Source organism: Podarcis bocagei, assembly GCF_964188305.1.
Source record: "Podarcis bocagei genome assembly, chromosome: 10".
Taxonomy (NCBI): Eukaryota; Metazoa; Chordata; class Lepidosauria; order Squamata; family Lacertidae; genus Podarcis; species Podarcis bocagei.
The window spans coordinates 45,394,052-45,414,665 of record NC_138135.1 but is presented as its reverse complement, the minus strand read 5'-3'; the positions used below and the strand labels follow the sequence as shown (position 1 = coordinate 45,414,665).

The following is a 20,614-nucleotide window of genomic DNA, read 5'->3' as shown; positions in this document are numbered from 1 at the left end:
AGATGTACACACACATTATCTTCTGTCTCTGGATGCTTTTGATTAACTCCTATTATAGTAGTTTCAATCACATCGCATTTGTGCCATGTTTCCCTCCCCCTCCCCCGCTCCACTGATGTTGAAACAAAACATTGGCAACCCAGTCAGTTTTTCATGCAAAAGTTAATTGGAGGTAAGTTCAAGAACATGAATTCTAGTCATGAATGCACTGTAATCAAATTATTCTCTTTTTCCTCCTGTTTATGATACAGTGTCAACAATGCATAACATTACTGGACTTCAGCAGTCCCTTCTTATTATCATTGCTGAAGTATTTAATTATGCTACTATTCATTACTGAGAGATGTGAGGTGTAGATTAAAAGAAAAATCTCTGGTGCTGAGCTGCCAATAACCACACTGCAGGTTTCAATTACGATATAATTATTTTAATTATTCTGCTTAACTCTTTGGAAGCAAAGGTTATAAGAATAATTCTCTTTTCTGAATGAGTGTGAGAAAATTGTTTGAAGGAGTAGCAGAATGCCGTTAAGAGATGGTAGTGCATTTTAAGAACATGAGTTGAGTCTTGCTGGATCAGGCCAAAGGCCTACTGTCTGCATTCTGTTCCCACCAACCATTGTTGTTGTTTAGTCGTGTCCGACTCTTTGTGACCCCATGGACCAGAGCATGCCAGGCACTCCTGTCTTCCACTGCCTCCTGCAGTTTGGTCAAACTCATGCTGGAAGCTTCAAGAACACTATCCAACCATCTCATCCTCTGTCGTCCCCGTTTCCTTGTGCCCTCTATCTTTCCCAACATCAGGGTCTTTTCCAGGGAGTCTTCTTTTCTCATGAGGTGGCCAAAGTATTGGAGTCTCCATATGCCCATGGAATTCCAACAGGCAAGACATTATCACAGCAGCCCTCTTCTGCTCATGTTCCTCAATAACTGGCATTCAGAGGCAGGTGTAACTGCTATTTAAAGGATATACAGTACGTAGAAGTAATCTCTCTCTCTCTCTCATGCACTCTCCCTTAGAATAGTGAAAGGGAATAGACTGGAGCTTTGTCATGAGATGAGCGCTTATAAACTTGAACGGTGTAGGAAAGGTTTTCATTTAGATGTGGCTCCTTTGGGGGTAAGAGTTTAATATTTCAGATCTGTACCTACTGTCTTAAACTCCCTGGTATAGGCTTGTGCCTGTTGCTATTTCTACCATGCTATCATTGTTCAAAATTTCTACCTCCCAACGGAACCCAGAGACAAAAACACCAAAATCGTAGCAAAATACATTTGAGAATAAAATAAAACTTATCACAAATATTAAGAGCATCCAAAAACATGTAAACATATCCTTTCCTTGCTGCCACTATAGTTTTCCCTTTCCTCCATCCCGCTGGCATTTGTGATTCTTTGAGAAAATGTTACACTACAGTGCCTTTTTTCTGTTTTCCTGTCTTTTTTGATCGACTTATTCCAGCCTTTAAGTTAGTGGGTTGTGAATGTTAGATATACAAGTTATCCAGTTCTACAAACTGATCAAATTTCTGTGTGTTGAATGCCTGACTTCTTGGGTTCTTTATATAGGGTTTTCACATTCAGTGTATATGGCAAGATACACCAACCTCTGAGTATAAAAGAAACGTGCAAGAAAAAAAAGGCAGGATGGAAACAGATTAAACTGAAAAATAACTGGGATGTATGTTCTACTAGGAAGGGTGTTTTTCCCATGCTGTTTTCAGATAGTAGCTCAAGACACGATTACTGCTTATCAATCAGACTGGTATACCTTTGTCCCATTCAGGGTAACTTTACACTGTTTTGCCCTAACAGCTGCACCCATTCTGCATCTCTCTCCCAGGGGTATACATGAGATTTGTGTTACATGTAGTAAAACTACCAGAAAATATCCCCCCCCTCTTCCATCTATCGTCTAACTGTCTCTCTATCTAATCATCTATCACTCTTCCATCCTACAAATGAAAGTGATTTTTAAGAATGCTCTCCACAACCTAATGTACAGAGGCAAGTGAACATACAGGGAAGTTTCCTATTAACAATAGTTTCCTTCTTTATCCAGATTATAAAACTGTGATTTAACAGCTTTGGAACACACCCAAGTGTGTTTGAAGGTGGTTTATTCGGTTGACTTACCTTGAAGTTGGCTTTTCCTGACCAATTAACCATTATTTCTTGGGTTGTATGAAATGGGACTGCATGGACACCCACAAGGCTAGTTTATATTTTGGCCTACTAAAATTTGATCACCGGAACCAAATTATGAAACACAACCTGAGCACATGGCAAAGCAATAATTATGCTCCGATTATTTTAAAAATAAAATAAAATCTTCTGTTTATAGCCCACATTTCTTCTATCACAGAACCCAGACCCCAGGAGTTAAGAAACTTTTAAATAAATAGTTTTATTGCTTTTTCTATGCTGCAGTTCAGGCCAGCCTGATTGAAATTACACTATCTAAAGGGGGAAGTATAAGGCACCTTTAGGAAGACATTGATGTTAATTCAATCTAATTTAAAATGTTCTGACATTTCAGATTCTTTTGATTGCATCCAGACATGCTGAATTTGATAGCACCACTTTACTAGGCCTACAGTTATAGAGGAACAATGTAAATTCAGTATAGAAAATAATAGGCTGTAGGTGCTGATAAAAATAAAATTATTCACAACAGTATTGTGGTCTGTTCTTTATTACTGCTTTCAGTAGTAGATTGATTTGGATACCATTTGTCAATGCCATTGAAATGCTTTTAAAATTAATACTTTTCATGATGTTGATCATAGAAACCCTGAAAATAGATGGTGAATTATTTTTAGAGTGACAGGTGAATGAAACATTAGCAAGAAGGTGGATTTTTAAATGCTGTTAAAAAGAAACTTATATAGTGGATTTCTTTCTTTCTTTTTTAAACCCTGTCTATTGAGCTTAACCTTAGATGCAGCACAGAGAAGAAGAATGGAGGTGAGGTATGAGTAGACTCATTTTCTTTACATCCAGTCAATAAAAAATGAGCTTTAATACCTGGCTTTGACTATTTTCATTCACTACTTATAATGATCAGATAATTATTAGTCAGAATTTTCATGAGTTGGACTTGCCTTTGTTATGTTACAGATTAAGTAGACCTATTGCTGGCATGAGTTTATGTTTGCATATTTATGGCGGACTTATGACGGACTTACACATATCTGTGACTGACATCAGTTGGTCCGTGCAAAGTAGCTGCTTGATAGGAATCCAGAACTGAAGAATCTAGTGTATTTTGTAAACAGAAGTCTCTTTACACCAATACACTATCCCCTGACTGCATCCCACACTGGGCTATTTATCAGGATACTTCTTAGTTGTGGATAGTTGTATATATTTTACTGTATAGGAGAAGCTTTCTGTGACATCCATTCTCAACTTATTGATGAACATGCTGCCTTGAAATCTAATAATTTTTTTTGAGCACATGGGCATTCAATTTGTGCAGCAATGAGATATTGTGGAATAGATAGGCTTTGTAAAAACTTGCCAGTATATTCTTCATTTCCAGTTATCAGGGATGAAGTCATCTTAATCAACCGACCAAATCTAAGTGCCATTCTGCATGCTTCCTCTTTGATGAGGAGAGGGTATGGTTATTGGCAGTCCTGGGTACTAGATCTAACATCACTATGCTAACAGGTGTGCTCTGCTAAGTTATAGCTTCTTACACTTAAGTGAGTAAGGCAACAGTGCTTCTCACTGGGTTGATCCAGACATACATTTCTACCTGGGGAAGGAGTATTCAAGTCACGAAAGGACTGTTTTACCCTTTACATCAGAGCATTGCACAAACTCAAAGACACACTTTTGCTTGTGCAAATTCTTACACAAGCAGAACCCTAACAACTATTCTAGAACTTATTCTAGCCATGGATGGACTTGTCATCCAGTATTTGTCAGGCAGATATTTGCAGTAGAGCGCTGGCGGTTGTTTTTCTTCTGCTCACAGTTCCAGCTAACCCAACGTACTTTGAAAGATATTGCTCACAAGTGCTGCTAATACAAAGCAGAGTATAGAGATCTGATAGTCACACTTTGCCAATCAAGTAAATTTCATCACTGCCATTGGAACAGCTGTCAGGTTTGTGTAGATTTCAATTTGCTTCTGAAAAGTATTCAGTCATGAATGATTCATAATTTGAGAGGCGAATGCTTATGATTTGAACACTATCAAACTTACTTTGGAGAGAAGCTTTCAACGAGCCAAATAATGTTCTTGAAGGAAGAGAAATTGTCCCTGTTGGGTCAAGTTTACATTAGCAGTTTACATTAGCTGTATATCTTTGTGTTATTTACTGCTTTGATCACTTGCATAGGAAGCCTGCTATGTAAATCCTAATATATTCTCTTGTTTACCTTATCCATCTGAGAATTTGTTTTGAAAGTTATAAAGAGAAAAATCTAACAGTTCTCCAAGTCTAATTCTGTATAATGAATCAACTTATTTCCTATATCCCTTGCTATATCCCTTGCATTGGAAGCAGGGAAATTTCCATAGTGATATTTTCAAAATATTTCACTCTTTAGATAACGTTTGTATGGCTACCACACAGTGAATACTAGTAATTGCTGATTTCATGCAGTCATGCAGGACTTCACATGCAAGGATGGGACCGCTGAAGTATTCTTGTCCACATGGCTCCTTTTATAAACCACAAAAATGACCTTTTTAGTTATCCTCTGTCTACATGCACACTGTGCTACATTTGCCACCAATTTCTTGATCAACTGAAAAACTACGTGTTCCTCAGCAAGCATTATTTTTTCTTTTTAATACGCCCCTTTCCAAAATCAGCCATCTAACTTATTTTTCCTCTTCTAGGAGGCACTGATGGCCACCAACCTGGATGGCTTTAAAAGAGGTTTAGACAAATTCATGAAGGAGAGGGCTATCAGTTGCTACCAGCCATGATGGCTGTGCTCTAAATCCACAGCTGGAGACGGCGATGCTGCCAAATGCCAGTTTCTAGAAGCCACAAGAGGAGAGAGTGCTTTTGTGCTCATGCTCTACTCCCTGGTTTACCACAGGCTGGTTTCCCTAGTTGGCCATTGTGAGAACAGGATGCTGGACTAGATTGGCCATGGGACTCATCCAGCAGGCTATTCTTATGTTCTCATGAAATGGAATCTGTTATGTACTGAAGTTCTCACCCTGGGCCAGCAGGGGGATACTGTAGATAGTTATGCAAATAAGGGATTGAAAGTGACATTCAGTGATTGGATAGTTTTAGAAAATTGTTACAGTTACGTTCTAGTGGAGCTCTATATAAGCAGGCTGACTGAACCCTTCAGTTCAGTTCTGTTCTGGCCTGTGAATAAACAAGAGCTATTTGAAGAATCGCTGTGTCGTCTGATATGTTCACCCACAACTTAACAGAATCCATTCAGTGAACTTAATTTAAGAGTGAGTTGCATGGTTTCCATGAGATGAAAGGGAAGCAACATGATACAGCACTGGGGACTTGTTTTATGATTTGTTGTTATACACATACCATTTTCTGCTGTATTTACTTTGCCCTGGACATGCATTATTTACCTGAGAATCCATCAGGCTATATTTTTAGCTGTTGCTCATTGATGGATTCCCCCACCCAATTTGATGGGTGTTGCATGAACATACATTCCCATTAAGGCATAGCCAGGTGTACACAACAACAGTTTGCCAAAAGGTAGGCTATTACATTAGGAAAAGAAATACCTCCTTTCTCTTTATGGATAAATACCATATTTAATTTTATCCTCAACTTTTTACCCTTCCAGGTAAAATTATGAATTTCTCCTATACATTCATTCCATGGGATTATTCTTTATGTATTTAACCATCTTGATTTTCACAGCAATGAGAATTTTGCTCCCTCATCTGTTACAAGGAGAGTATATAGTAGTCTAATATCTCTTAAATCTCAACCCTAAATTGACTGATGACCATTTCTGCTCCTAGCCAGAGCTCTAAAAAAATCTAAATAATATATCTTCCTCTTCGGCATGATTCCCCTCTGATATATTTGTAGAGTACTGCTATATTGCTTCCTAAACTTCTTTTGCCAAGCTCTTAATCTCTGCTCACAAAATAGATGCTTCATTTCTGTGAACATCTTAGTTGCTCTCCTTTGTACCTATTCCATTTTGAATTCATTTTGCAACTTCAAATGACTGCAGATATAGCCCAGTTTCTCTTTGTGGTCTTTTAGATGATTTAGATAGGGTAAAAAGGAAAACAAGCAACCAGTTTGGTTATATTGGTTCATAGAATGTTCACAACATTCTATTCATGGTTAAAGCTGGAAATATTGTACTCATTCTAAACTCAGCTAACACATACTATCTATTGTAGTAAAGGGAACCCCTACTGATTTGGTTGTAAATTTTCCCTTCTTTAGTTTTTCACTGTCCCTAAAACTGGCAGTAGCAATATTATCAGAAACAAGTGTCTGCAGTTGAACACAGTTTAGTTTAGAAAATGAAAGAAACCAAGCTAAGAAGAATAGTATAAGCAGTAATCTTTTAATGTTGTGACAGATAAGTCAGCCTCATATCTTTCTAATCCATGGAGTGGAATGAATAATTACCACCCCTTATTCAAGAAACTGCATGTCCAGTTCATCCACAGAGTTGCTAGTGTGAGATGGTAGATTCTCAAGCACATGTCTCACAATAGAGTCAAATATCATGTCTTTTTCAGGGAATTTGAATTCTATTTTTAAAGAATGCATGAAACTGATCAGCTACAATACCTCCCCATCCCAACTTTCTTTTGCAGATTTGAGTTCACAATTTCTTTTGAAAATTTGTTGCCTTTCATCCCTTTCTATGCTGGGATGTCTGCATATCTGCAAGCTTAACTGTTTGAAATGTGGCTCCTGATTTATTAGATTATTGGAATGTGCCAAATAAAAGCTGTTCAGGGAAAGTTGCCTATAGTAAAGGTTAAACAACTGATAAGCATAAACATAGATTTAACACATGCATTTTTGAAAACATCAAATTCATTAAACACAAGTGGGTTACCCACATTGAAATTAGAGATGTGGGAAGTGAAGCAAGGTTTTCCTGGCCATAGTAGAGTAGAAACTAAGCTCCTTCACCATAATCACCTTCTAGAAATTCTGAAATAAAAAAGGGAATCTATTTGTAGGTGAATTGCATAAAGTGCAATGCATAATATTTTGCACACTTTCTTCAATTTAACCTGATCTGAATATAAAAAGATGGTCATATGTTGGGCTACACCAAGCTACAAAATTTTCTCAGGTTTTATTAGGGTCCTTATGGAGGAGACTCTTGAGAGTCCCATGGACTGCAAGAAGATCAAACCTCTCCATTCTTAAGGAAACCAGCCCTGAGTGCTCACTGGAAGGACAGATCCTGAAGCTGAGGCTCCAATACTTTGGCCACCTCATGAGAAGAGAAGACTCCCTGGAAAATACCCTGATGTTGGGAAAGTTGGAGGGCACAAGGAGAAGGGGACGACAGAGGACGAGATGGTTGGATAGTGTTCTTGAAGCTACCAGCATGAGTCTGACCAAACTGCGGGAGGCAGCGGAAAACAGAAGTGCCTGGCGTGCTCTGGTCCATGGGGTCACGAAGAGTCAGGCATGACTAAACGACTAAACGACAAATCACATTATAAACCATAATGTAAAATAAAAATAGTGCCGTTCACTGCTACATACAGTAATATAGAATGGTGGCAACATTCTCAAGGGTAGTAAGATAGTATTGCGCTTCGAGACCACAACTTTATTAAACACAGAATGTGAGTGGTATTGGCTTAGGCACTGGAATCTCCAAACTATATCAGACTCACACTCGCGTTCATGGGGAATCTGATAAAGGGTGAAACACTGCCAGAGGGAGCCTGGCCAGTGGCAACCGACTCAAGCTCATCCCCGGTGTCTCCGTGGGGTCCTGGTATGGCCCTAGCGCCTACCACGGGTATTCGGACAAGAACCAGGGCAAACCCTGGATTTCTTTAATGGAATACCCTTGACCTTGGAGGGGCAGGTGGTGGCCGCACCTCCCCTCCCCACACAACACTGATCCAATGCTTAACCGCCTAACCTTACAAAGTTGTGACGCTTGCTAAGCGGTAGGCGAAAACCAAATGGCCCTGCCAAATTGCTAAATGGAAAAATTCCTACCATGCTCCCATTACAAAACAGGCAACCAACAAAGTCCATAGCAAGGCCAAACGCACCAACTAAAGGGGGGTGGGGTGATCCGCTGCACGAAGGCAAAGAGGTCCAGCAAACGGCATACAGGGTTTAAAAGCGTTTTGCAGACACCCCCCCAAGCCAAGCAAGAGTGGAGCAGGGCTAAGCTCTGCCCACACTGGGAGGTAGGGATGTTCAGTGGTCTGAGTGCAACACGTACCCTCTTTGAAGAGGATCCGACTTATTGTTCCATCCTCCTCTACTGAATGCAAGTAATTGTCAGCTTAAGGCAAACTTGTCTTAAAATGTCAGTGTACATAGGCAATAGGGCTGTTAAACCGAATCACAGAATAATGCTATTATCAGTGCTTTGTAACCTTTTATTTAATATTGTACCTATCTTGACAAAGATATGACATTCAACTATTAAATCTTTCATAGATTTTAATTAACATATATAAAATTTGCAAATTAGTGTGTAATTATCTGAGCTTATCTGGGAGACCAACCGAACTCTACTTAATAACACATTTCTAGCAATAATGCATACTAAAAAATTATGGGTAAGAGCTCTCAAATCATGTATTTGGATTTAATACTTTTATTTCTCAGAGAACTGCCCTGTGATCTTTGGATGAAGGGCAGTATAATAATATATAATTAATAATATAATATAATATGATATGATATGATATGATATAATATAATATAATATAATATAATATAATATAATATAATATAATATATAATGCTATGCATATGTAGTCTGCACTCTGTTGTTGTAGTAATAGCTATAAATATGCTCAGCTACATTGTGCCATTTGGGATTTTTTTTTTAAAAAAATGGGCAAAGCAGAGAAGGAAGTACCAAATTAGATTTCAATAAAGTTGTCTTGAAAATGCAACTTCACTGACACTGGAAGAGATAAATGTTCACTTTCATTCTCCTTCTCATCCTGATTCTAGAATCTCCAGTCTAGTCATCCACAAGGAAACATTAGGCATATCTATTCAACCCGAAAAGCCTCGGGTTACAGTTCTGCTTAAAAGATGAGTTGGCAGCGAGCCACAAAATCAGGCTTATGTTGTTTAGCCATTTCAGACCTTGTTATGTGAAACCTAAATGCCAAATCGGGCTTATTGCGCTGCACAGGTAAAATGCTGCAGTTTGCATTTTGTGTGTAGTGCTGAGGAACTGGATACCTTCTCCTGTTTCCTTTAGGAGGAGGAAGGATCCCATCTGGCTACTTTTTGAAGCATCCCATGGGTATTGGGGATTCATTCGACCTGCTGAAGCTCACACAATTATTTGCTGAGGCCTGGCAGTTGGAAGTGTTTTGGCAGAGGCAGAGAGATGGGCACCTTTTGACTTCTGTGAAAAGAGAGATGCTGCTGCCACAACATAGCTCAGCAGAATCTGTCCCTAAGCCAATAAAAAGTAAAAAACCCAACGAAAACAAAACAACCATGTTGGAATGTCTCCAGGGTATATCGAAGAGGAAATACATTTACAGATTCTTGTAGCCTGTGGCTATAATAGTTATATTTTGTGTTATAGCAAGTGGTAGGTAGCAATGCAGAAATTGTCACTTTTCACCTGAAATCTAAAGGATCTGTGGTATATTGAAAGAAGATGAAATTTTGTAGGGTCAGGTTTGTTTGTGCACACGCTGGCCACAGAAAAGCCTTTGTTTGCAAAGGAGGACATTGCATTGCACTTGATTCTCATGAAATGTCATTGTTAAGGAAAAATGTAGACTTCTAGCAATAGATTAGTATACCGCTGTCATGTGCTGTATATGCATAATAAATCTGTGGGTCAGAAAGTTCTCTTTACTGACTAAAACATGAGTTATTGGGGACTTTAAATGATACCATACTAATAATTTGCACTGAAAGAGCTATGCAGGCCGAGGGCCTTAAGACAAATTAATCAAATAGAAACCCTTAGATATACCGTACTTAGAGAAAGGAAAATGAGATTAGAGGTGACAGTTTACCCAGACAAAGGAAAATAAAGTGGCAGGTTTATTTAATGAAAAATAAAACAGGGATTCTTCATATTGGCAGAGCCAAGGAAAGAAATATAAGAAAGGAAGATTGTGGAGGATGGAGTGGTTATGCGGTTAAAGGGTTCAGGTTGTCTGGAAAAAACCTGACAAATAGGGATTAGAGGGTAAAAGAATGAGTTTGTGCATCAAATTATGAAGAATATGATGTTAGTACAAAAGGGTAAAAGAAGATCTAGGCCACTTGGGTGAGGATTATTACTGAGAAGTGATAATTGAGGTTGGAGGGAAGACAAAAAGGAATTTCAATTGAAAGGGGATAGACAAGTTTTTAAAATGAAGCAAAAACAGGGTTTAATGAGAGAGAGAGAATGTATGCCATTTAAATTTCTTTTTCATTTAATCCATTAGGTGAATAATACAAATGAATAATCCATGTCTGGTTTCAGGGTTCACCCCCACTCCTTGCATGCAATGCCTCATAAATTCTTTCATAGAGGACATAGAATGAAATCACGGCTACGCATTCGTGAAATGGATTTGGAGGGCATAACATTTTGCCTGGTATGCTTCTGGGGGTGAAAATGTTAAAACTAACAAAAGGCAGATAACCATGCAAGATTCAAGGTTTGCCTCAACTGAAATGAAATGATGTGTCTCAAGGAGAAAGTTGTTTGAGGTCAGAAAGCTTTTGAGGGCATGTTGTTACAGGATTCCAGTGAGGGTCCAGGGAACATTGCTTTCTGATCTTTGGTAATCTTCCTGAATATCTACAACCCACAATCTAGTGTGAGACTGCTTGTTATAGGGTTGTTGCTTTTAGTACATCGCAGAAGAAGTTGGCTTAACACATACAAATTCTGTTTTCTGGGCAATGACATCAGTACTTTCATTATATTCTGTTTAGCACAGGGAAGATTTTGTTGCAAGCAAAATGAAAACCCATTCTCTGTAAGTCCACAAGAGCATCTATGACTTGTGTGGCATGGCAGGTAGCTTATGTACTTTACTCGGACAATCCTGGTCTAAATTGAGAGAAATAGCAAGAGGTATGAGTGAAGACTTTTAAGAAAGAATTATAAGGGTATATGCATTATAAAGATTGCAAAGGTAGCGTTTCTGATTGGCTACTAGACACAGTGGCCATGATCTGCCTTCAAGGTTAGATACATTATGTTTCTGAAAACTAGTTGCTGGAAACCACAGGAGGAGTGCTCTTGTGGGTTTCTGAATATACCCAAAAGTTAAGGTGTTAATGATAACACAGTGTTAACAGTCTTCAGATGTACTCATTTAATCAAAGGCTGATATTTAATTACTATTATCAGTCCCTCATGTTATGGGAACTGAAGAACCGAAGAACTTTCTATGATCTTCCCCACAAAGGACAAAAAAAGTAAGAAAGAACAGAGCTGGTAGACTAAATTAATTCTTGTGCAATTCCACCGAGTAAGAATACGTAATACTTCTTTGGGCTGCTGAAAAGATGGAATATATTTTCAGCTGAGGAGTGCTTACAGGCTGTGAAGATGTTACTGATGCTGAAATGAAAGAGGGCTGCGGATCTGAAAAATGAATCTAAAGTGGATGTTGTACGTTGGAGTAAAGACTTGCAATCAAATGCTAGCAGCAGAAACAGTGCTGGATCCACTGAGAACAAAGAAATGAGAGGTTAATAAACCATACCAAGAAGATTAGAGAAGACATTGTGCCCCAGAGGTTATGGAAAAGATTGAACAATAGAAGCAAGAGATTTACTTATAGCTTAAGGAAAGTCCTTGCTGCAAACAATCACCTTTAATACTAGCGTGTGTGTTTCTAAAGCATATTTTAGTAATGACCACTTTTATATCTTGCCTTTGAAATGCCAGGGATAAAGAGAAATAACTTACATTTGTACCCCTAATAATCTTCATTAAATATTACAAACACCATGTTTTGGTTGAATTGGCATGCACGTCTTAATACTTTGCATGGTTTTTGCATGTTGTTTTTTAAAAATTGAGTATCACTGTTATTGTTACGCAAAACATAGGGTTTTGGGGTTTTTTTTAGTTGCCTTATTATAAGCAAAATGTTCTATGGACATTATCAAGTTTAGCAGCAATCCTGCTAGGTAGGTCAATATTATTATCATTCTTCTTCTTCTTCTTCTTCTTCTTCTTCTTCTTCTTCTTCTTCTTCTTCTTCTTCTTCTCCATCTGTCATTGAAGCTTTAGTCGAAATTCCTGCATTGCAGGGGCTTGGACTATATGACGCTTGGGGTCCTTTCTAGGCCTGGGTATCGATACATCACCCAGGACTGCTATGAGGGGCAGACTGTGATGGCGGCTTCACTCCAGCAGTATATTGTGGGTGAAACTGATGCCGCTCCTAGTCCCTCTGCTACCAGTGCCACTTTCAACATCGGGCCACTGGTAGTAGAGCAAGATCTAGTTGCAGTAATGGGTGAACCTCTGGCCCTCTAGATGCTGATGGGCTCTAATTTCCATTAGCCCTGGCCCATGTGGCCAATGGTCAGAGCTGATGGCCATTGTACATCTGCAGGGTCATACATCCACAGAACTCCATTCTAGTGGAATCTTGGTTCTACATCCCTTTAATTCTTTACTATCTTTGTCAGATCACTATGCTACAACAGTGAATGTGAGCATTTTAAAACTTGAGAATCTAATAGGTAGCAGATATAGTACCCATCAACTATAAAAATTGGAGGTGTTATTTATACCTTGCTTTGTACTTCCCCCCACTGCTGTTCTACAAGATGATCCCAGTTGGTTGTAATGAGATATTAATGTTTCAACCATCAGGATTGAAATATGATTTTCTTTTAACCATGGAAAACTGTCAAGCCCATAGCTTGTGAAAAATGGCCTCTGTGATAAAAGCAAGGTTATTGGAAGCTTTGCCTCCCTCCACCCTTTATCCTCCACCAATAATGATTGATGTTTTCCTTTTACTCTTCTCAGGAATTCATTGAATTGCTTGGGCAACTCATAAGGGTTTTAAAAATGGTTAGCATTTTATATCTCTACTCTGTTAGAGCAGGAATCTGCTTTTTTTAAAAAAACCAGTGGATCTGTGATCCTTGACTAGAATGCTGTTTTAATCTCTTCAGGCAAATCAAACTGAACGATAAATTGTATGATTCATTGCTTAACCTCAGTAGTAAAGCAGTGATCTTAAAAATCCATATGCAGCAATCTAGCAATCTAGAGAAGGCTGAGCAATAAGCATAACTATTATTGTCTAAAAATCAAAGAACAGTTGAGAGCACAATGTTAATACAGTGGTACCTCGGGTTAAGTACTTAATTCGTTCTGGAGGTGCATTCTTAACCTGAAACTGTTCTTAACTTGAAGCACCACTTTAGCTAATGGGGCCTCCTGCTGCTGCTGCGCCGCCGGAGCCCGATTTCTGTTCTCATCCTGAAGCAAAGTTCTTAACCCGAGGTATTATTTCTGGGTTAGCGGAGTCTGTAACCTGAAGTGTCTGTAACCTGAAGTGTATGTAACCCGAGGTACCACTGTAAATTGATGGCCTCACAGTTTTGAAACTTTCCTTCTAAGTGGCCTGCACTTGGGCCGTTCAGTACAGGATTTTGAAGAGGACCTTGAAAACGTCACTGCTGCCTTTCATGTTAATAACTTTATCATAGCAAATAACTTTATCAAAGCAAATTTATCACAGTAAGTGTACACCGATTGGTGTACTTAATGTTTGTAGCACCATTCCTTTTAGGCACATTATTTAGAGAGGGCTTTGTCCTACAAACTGGTATAGAATTACTTACAAAAATAAAATAATAAACTTTTCAGCTCTAATAACCAGTAACAAGTCACCAAGGCGGTGACAGAAAATAAGGCATTTTCTGACAAAGATTGTCTCCCTCTCTGTGTGTGCTTGTGATTTGCATCACTGTCCCATGCATTCGGGGCCGGCCCAAGACATTTTGGCACCTGAGGCAAACCAGAAAATGGCACACACACTTCACCAGAGAAGAAGGAGTCAGTGACAATCTACATCGGGAACAAAGCGGGGAATGACTACATTGGGAATGGGGGAGCTGGTGTGACGCCCTGTAAATCACTGGTCCCCTCTCCTGAGTCACTCCCCTGGTCCCCTGCCTCTGCCACACCCTCTTCAGAGCCCTGCCATTCCCCAACATCTAGGGGGAGAATGGGCCATACAGATTCACATTGGCTATCTCTGCCCTGGCTATCTTAAGAAAAACCAGTTGGGTTGGAGCAAAGCAGAATATGGATGCAATGCCACCCTTCTGCTTGTGATTTTGAGCGGTTTGTATTCAGAGACATACAGTCTCTGATACTGGAAGGTTATATACTGTAGCTAGCATGGCCATTAGTCATTGAGAGCCTTAATTTTCATGAATACACACAAACCTCTATTAAATCAGCCCAAGTAGTAGACATCACTATTACCAAATACCAAGGCACCATGTTTTATCTACCCTTAATTTCCCACCATTCATCTTCACTGGGCAACCCTGGGTTACAAGAGAAGGAGGAGAAGATATTGCTCTCTCTCCCTACACCAGACATCACATTACACACTTGGAAGGAAACCTTTCCTCATAGGGGAGTTTTTCCACATCCTTGGCTGCCCTTCTCTGAACATTTTTTGAACTTGACAGTGGTGACTTAATTCCCTGGAAGGATTTCAGAGGTGTTAGAATTTTGTGATATAAATAAAAGGAAACATTAAAGTGAATAACAAAAACAGTTCCAAATAATTTGTAGAGTAGTGAGTACGCTGTTCATCCTGTTTACATTAAAGGACAGAAGTGACACCCAGTGATGGAAATTGCTTTAATAGGGGTTCTCATAGCTATATTGAATGCCACACTATAGTCACTGTAGGCCACAACTTTCCAATAAAATGATTCAGTTAAGTATAAAAAGGACCTTCAAAGTTCTTTAGGTTTCAGAAGTCAAGATTCTTCTACGCTACATTGCATAATTGCCCCTTCCCACATTACTTTGCGGATATGTAATGGTGTGTGTGGGGGGGTCTAAATTCTAACACAATTTCACATGTCTCTACTAAAATACTTATTGGCACACAATGAGGGGGGAACATTTTAAGTGTGTCTGTCTGTCTCTACATATAAGTGTGTGCCTAATTTCATAGAATTATCAAGTTGCAATGCAGGAATTTGTAGCTGTCTCTTACAGGGTTCGAACTTGCAACCTTGGCATTATCAGCAGCATGTTCTAGCCAACTGATTGCATATCACTGCGACTTGATTTGGAATACTACAATAAATATATATTTAAATATAATATAATATAATAATACAAATTTAATGAAAGATCAAACAGCCGACCTACCTAAAAGTATGCTATCATGCAGGGGGTTGGACTCGATGGCCCTTGTGGTCTCTTCCAAGTCTATGATTCTATGATTCTATGATTCTATGCTAACTACCTTACTTGATGACTTAAGTCAGTTCACATGGTCATTCTTCGCCAGTTTTTTCATGTGCACTGTCCCTAAATGTTCAGCCATGTGTAGAAACCTTTGGCCTAAAGAAATGCTCCTGTTTTAATGGACAATCATATCAAGAAGAGGAAGTACTATACTGTATTTCTTAAGTTTTCTAGACGATAATGCTGAAATAATTACCTATGTTGATCTCAGTGTTCCCAAGGTCTGCGCTGTGGCACAATGGATTGCAATGTACATGCATGTACACACACACACACACAGAGAGAGAGAGAGAGAGAGAGACTGGTAATTAATCATGGTAATAGTGTAATTTACATAATTCTTCTGTGAAACACAACTGCTAAAGTTCATAAAACAAATGACCATGACTGTAGTCCTGTGCTGAGAAATACACACCTCATAATGTTGATTTAGGATTTGTGATATGCTGGAATGTGTGATTTCTGGCACTCAGTCATGTGTTCTTAATCTCCTCAGAGAAAAAATTAAGAAAACAAGGGTATATACATTACAAATGTAAGTAGAAGTTAACGAAAATTAAAAATGTGGATTAATGTGAAAGCAAAAAAGTTTATTCTTTTAGCCTCTCTTATGGTTTTTGTTTGTTTGTTTTGTTGCTGCTTCATGCTATTCTTATCCATAAATGTGTCCTGTACAGGAATTAATGTGTAACCGGTAAATAAATGACAGTTGCACAAGTGATTCTGGCTATGTATGGTTGGATGCAGCTTCCTGGCATGTGTATCTAGAACAACAACAAAAATGTGTATGTGCTGTCATTGCATATTAAATCCATCCAGGTTTTGTATGAAGATCTATAGAGAAGTGCCCTCTGTAGGAACTTTATAAACGTTAAGAGGGAAAAGCCTTTCAATAGTTTATTAGCTGTATTTGGATGCAACCGTAAACCATGGCTTGTCACTGTGTGAATGAGCCACAGTAAGCCACACAACACCCCCCGCCCCCAAATTGCTGGGCCAGAAGGAGGACCTCAGTAACATTGATTTTCAGTTTCCCTGAATCTTGGCTTCTTGTTGCGTCCAATCTGAGGATCATGGTTTATTACTAACAATAGTTAGCTCATACATGTCAGCAACTGCCCTGAGACCTCTGGGTATAGGGCGGTATATAAATTCAATAAATCATCATAATCATAAACCATGCTTTGAAATTGGCTTGTTTTGAAACTGATCATAGCTATTGGTAAATCACAGTTCCTAGATTAAACTCTATAATAAGTTTGAGCTACAACAAAACTGAAAAGCAAAGCTTCTGAAGGCCACTTCCTGACCATGGGACTCATTTCTCTCATTCTAAGCAATAGTGTATTGTTATGTCTAAAAACAGCCTACGTGTTCTAAATCTTATTTTCCCAGTGTGTTGCATGACGAGTCTATCTGTAAGTGATGGTTCTGAATATCTCAACCTCTACAAGATGTAGCTAACTGCTAGTGGGAGCAGTGAAATTCACATAATTATGTAAGAACTTGGAGTAACTTGAATTAGTCATATGTTACAGAGGTCAGAGCATTGGTATTGGAGATGGGGGTCTGTATTTGGCACCAACCCCACATTATTTGTAAGCTATAGTTCTGCCCTATGATCCCCAGTAGAGGATTTTAAATGCGGGATCTTTCTTTATTAGAAACAATTGCGTACCTTTTGACTTTCAGCATAACTGATACTGACAGTATATGATTTGCTGTGATAGAGCGAATCCAAGGTTAGGATGAAAACTTTGGATCGATAATAAGCAATTGTAACCAGTTTGATTTTTGTCTCTCTGTGTAATCTAAGTTACAACGAAAAAGTCAAATTGACAATTCAGCACAGAGTAAGGCACTTTTACAGCATGCCTAAATCTACTGGGTTGTGATCAAAGCTCAGTGTATCGTGTTTCCAAATTTGACTTCAGCAAACATAACTGTACGTTGGAAAATGGGAAACAAAATTTGTAAATGGGATATGCTGAGTTCAACTATAAGGCTTCATCTTTCTTTGTTCAGCAGCTGGATTGCTTATGTAGCAAATCTTTGCATATTTCATCCATGTGTTCTGTCTATGGGAGATCAGCAGCATGTAATAGCAGATGCTTCCTCTTGTAGTTGTTTCTCAAATGATAAGAAACTTGGTATCTGTTACTGGTGTATAATATGCCATATTGACAGCTTTGGGAGCTGGTTTGTTTGAAACTATATACCCCACTGGCATATTTTTTCCTTGACGGCAGTAACACAACACAACTGACATTGCATTAAACACTCCTCAGTAAGGTAGCACAACCTAAATTTACTCCTGTGAATAGAAATGCTGTGTCATTTTCTTCTATTTTTCTGCAGTGAGCTTCCTTGCAAAGTTCTTCTTTTAATAACTGGCAAAGTTGTTTATAAATTCTACAATATATCAAGTGTGTCTCTCCTGAAACAATATTTGCTTCATTCATTTTAAAAGTAATTTTTCTTTTTTTGTATACTATAATTATTATTAGTTTCCAGAAAATCACAGCTTGCTTCTGAGATAGTACTGTATTTTGAATTGGATGTGCAAAGTGTATGTTTATGTTGCACAATGAGCCACCTGTTTGCAACTCATTTTTGGAGTTCATACCCAATGGCTGATCACTCACTAAATAATGCATAAAATTGCAACTGAATATTATTTTTGACCCAAGCCACATACCATATATTAATGATAAAATAATTCTAGTTCATAATCTGGCAGCTGTATACATTTTCACTATTCTTTGTTTTGTATATTACCAATTCACGTTATTTTTGTTGGCTGCTGGCCACACCCAGCATGAGACAAGAAATGGAAAGGTGGCTACATTCATTAAAATATGAATTGGAGAAAATGCAGAACCAATTATCCAAATCCAGGTAGTATGGGAAGACAAGGATTTTAACTAATTCTGTAGGGGAAGCATCTCCCCCCCCCCAGACCCCTTGGGATGTAATGTAGTCTCCGGCTGTGACACCCCAACTAAGAATGGGGAGGAAATGCACCTTCCTTGCTAGATGAGCCTTAGGTATCTAACCCACCCATGCAGGCCCTGCAGTCCAGCATTCACCCAAAATGGACATGTCACCCCAAGTCACCCCAGGTGTAGTCAGATGTCTGAAGTGTGGCCATACTAGAACAACTGAACTTAAAAAGGAGAGTGCACCACGAAGCTATTAATTACAATTCATCAAGAGGTCCAGTGCTATCATTTGTGAACTGAATTGTTATTAATGGTTTTTTTGTGAAGGGCCACTGTTAAGTAATTGTTGTCTGTACTTTTCTGCCTTTGTTTTTTAATTCTTTTAACCTGACTGTTTACAACCTCTGTCCCAAGCTACACACCCATCTACCCACACACATACTTGCAATGGCAAATAAATTTTCATACATCTGATGAAGTGGAGTGTAGCTCATGACGTAAAAATCTGTTATTATCTTTGTTGTTTAAACTGCTAGACATAATCTAGTGAGCTTCATGGCAGACTCAGGCTCTGAAGCTGAATTCCTGCCAGTGTCTGGTATTGGGCTTGGATGTCAGAACCTGAAAGCGCAACATGTAGTGATCCTTGCATAAACAAGAGCTTTCAGCTTCCCCATCTGATGGCTTTTGAGTGCTGCCCCCAATATCCCCTGAAGGACAGAGATGACCTGTGGAGCATCACAGCATGAGCCAAAAGCAGCTGATGATGGAAAGAAAAATAGGCCACATATATCCCATGCACATAATGAAGTACTTTATGCATGCACATGAGCTTCTTTGAGCTCCAGCTACCATAATACAAACACTTTCAGTTGCCCTCTTTAGGAATGTCTGAAGATTTGTTTTAAAAAACACATGTATTTGGGGGCTCTTTATACTATGGACTAAAGTCTAGGATTGATTTTTGTTCTAAAATATTGGCTGCATGGCATCTACTGATTGATTGCTTCAGGCAGAAGATGATGGCTTTTTGTTTCTTTGTTTCTTTGTTTGTTTTACTGAAGTGGCCAAGCTCAAAAAGTTTGTGCAGTGCTTATAACTGTGATTTTATGAAGTAGAAACAATTCATCTCAGAGGTTACAGTGGAAAATGAAAAACACTTTTATTATGGCCAGCTGTTCTCCTTTTTCAGTGAAAGTATAACTGTGAATGGGTCTGTTGTTGCCTTAAATGACTCTGGACTGGAGTTGGAGACTTCACACAAAATAACACTGATGTTCTGTAAAGGTTAGGGATGTTTCCCAAATGGACAATTCACCTGTAGTGGTGGGTTCTGAGATGGGAGTGCTTGGCATATTGCTTGAAACAGCACCTGGGAGATTTGAAGAGACAAAGGCACAAAGTTGGCTGAAGCATCTTGGGGAGCAGGATCCTTGTGGACTAGCAGATATGCTGCCTTCTAGAAGTGCCTGTTTGCCTCCTTTTATGCTGCTCTTCTATATCTTCACATAAAGCAGATTATGACCCACTTTGCATGCAACATTAAGCCACAGCATGGCTTAGCATAAATGAGGAAATGGATAGGTTCCTGAAGCAAAGTTCACAGCTGCTTCTGCACTACCAGATGTTATATCTGAACCAGGTTTGCCACTCATGTTTTGTATTGGGGAAACAAACCACTTGCCCATGTTCAGATGTAATGATGAGATGTAACGGTAAATGTGCTGGGATAAAAGCACAAAATACATAATAAAAACACAAGCAAAGCAAAACAAAACAATAACCCTCCTTCCCCTTACCTTCCCACAAACATTGGCCTGGTGAAGAGTTCTGGACAGCTCAGAAAGCTTCACATTATTTTGTGACATTTTTGTTGGTCTAATAAAAAAATTGCCTCAATGTGGGTTTTGTAATTTTCATTATTATAGTTAGTTTTAATAAATTACTTCATCCAATATACCTGATATATATTGGTGGATGACCCACTCATGTGATTTTCTCCAGAGTATAATTTCTTTATTTTTT

The 20,614-nt window shown here is 38.7% G+C and overlaps 1 protein-coding gene and 1 long non-coding RNA gene across 7 annotated transcripts in view; one reads left to right on the top strand and one right to left on the bottom strand.

The window, feature by feature from the left end:
• The window catches only part of NAV3 (neuron navigator 3), a 431,035-nt gene that overhangs the window by 68,797 nt on the left and 341,624 nt on the right, over positions 1 to 20,614 (top strand). The window lies entirely within an intron of this gene.
• LOC308596353 overlaps positions 1 to 20,614 on the bottom strand; it is a 30,969-nt gene that overhangs the window by 8,772 nt on the left and 1,583 nt on the right. The window contains exon 2 of the long non-coding RNA XR_014012483.1: positions 15,844 to 15,875. This is a non-coding gene — a long non-coding RNA (uncharacterized lncRNA). The remainder of the gene's footprint in view (positions 1 to 15,843; positions 15,876 to 20,614) is intronic.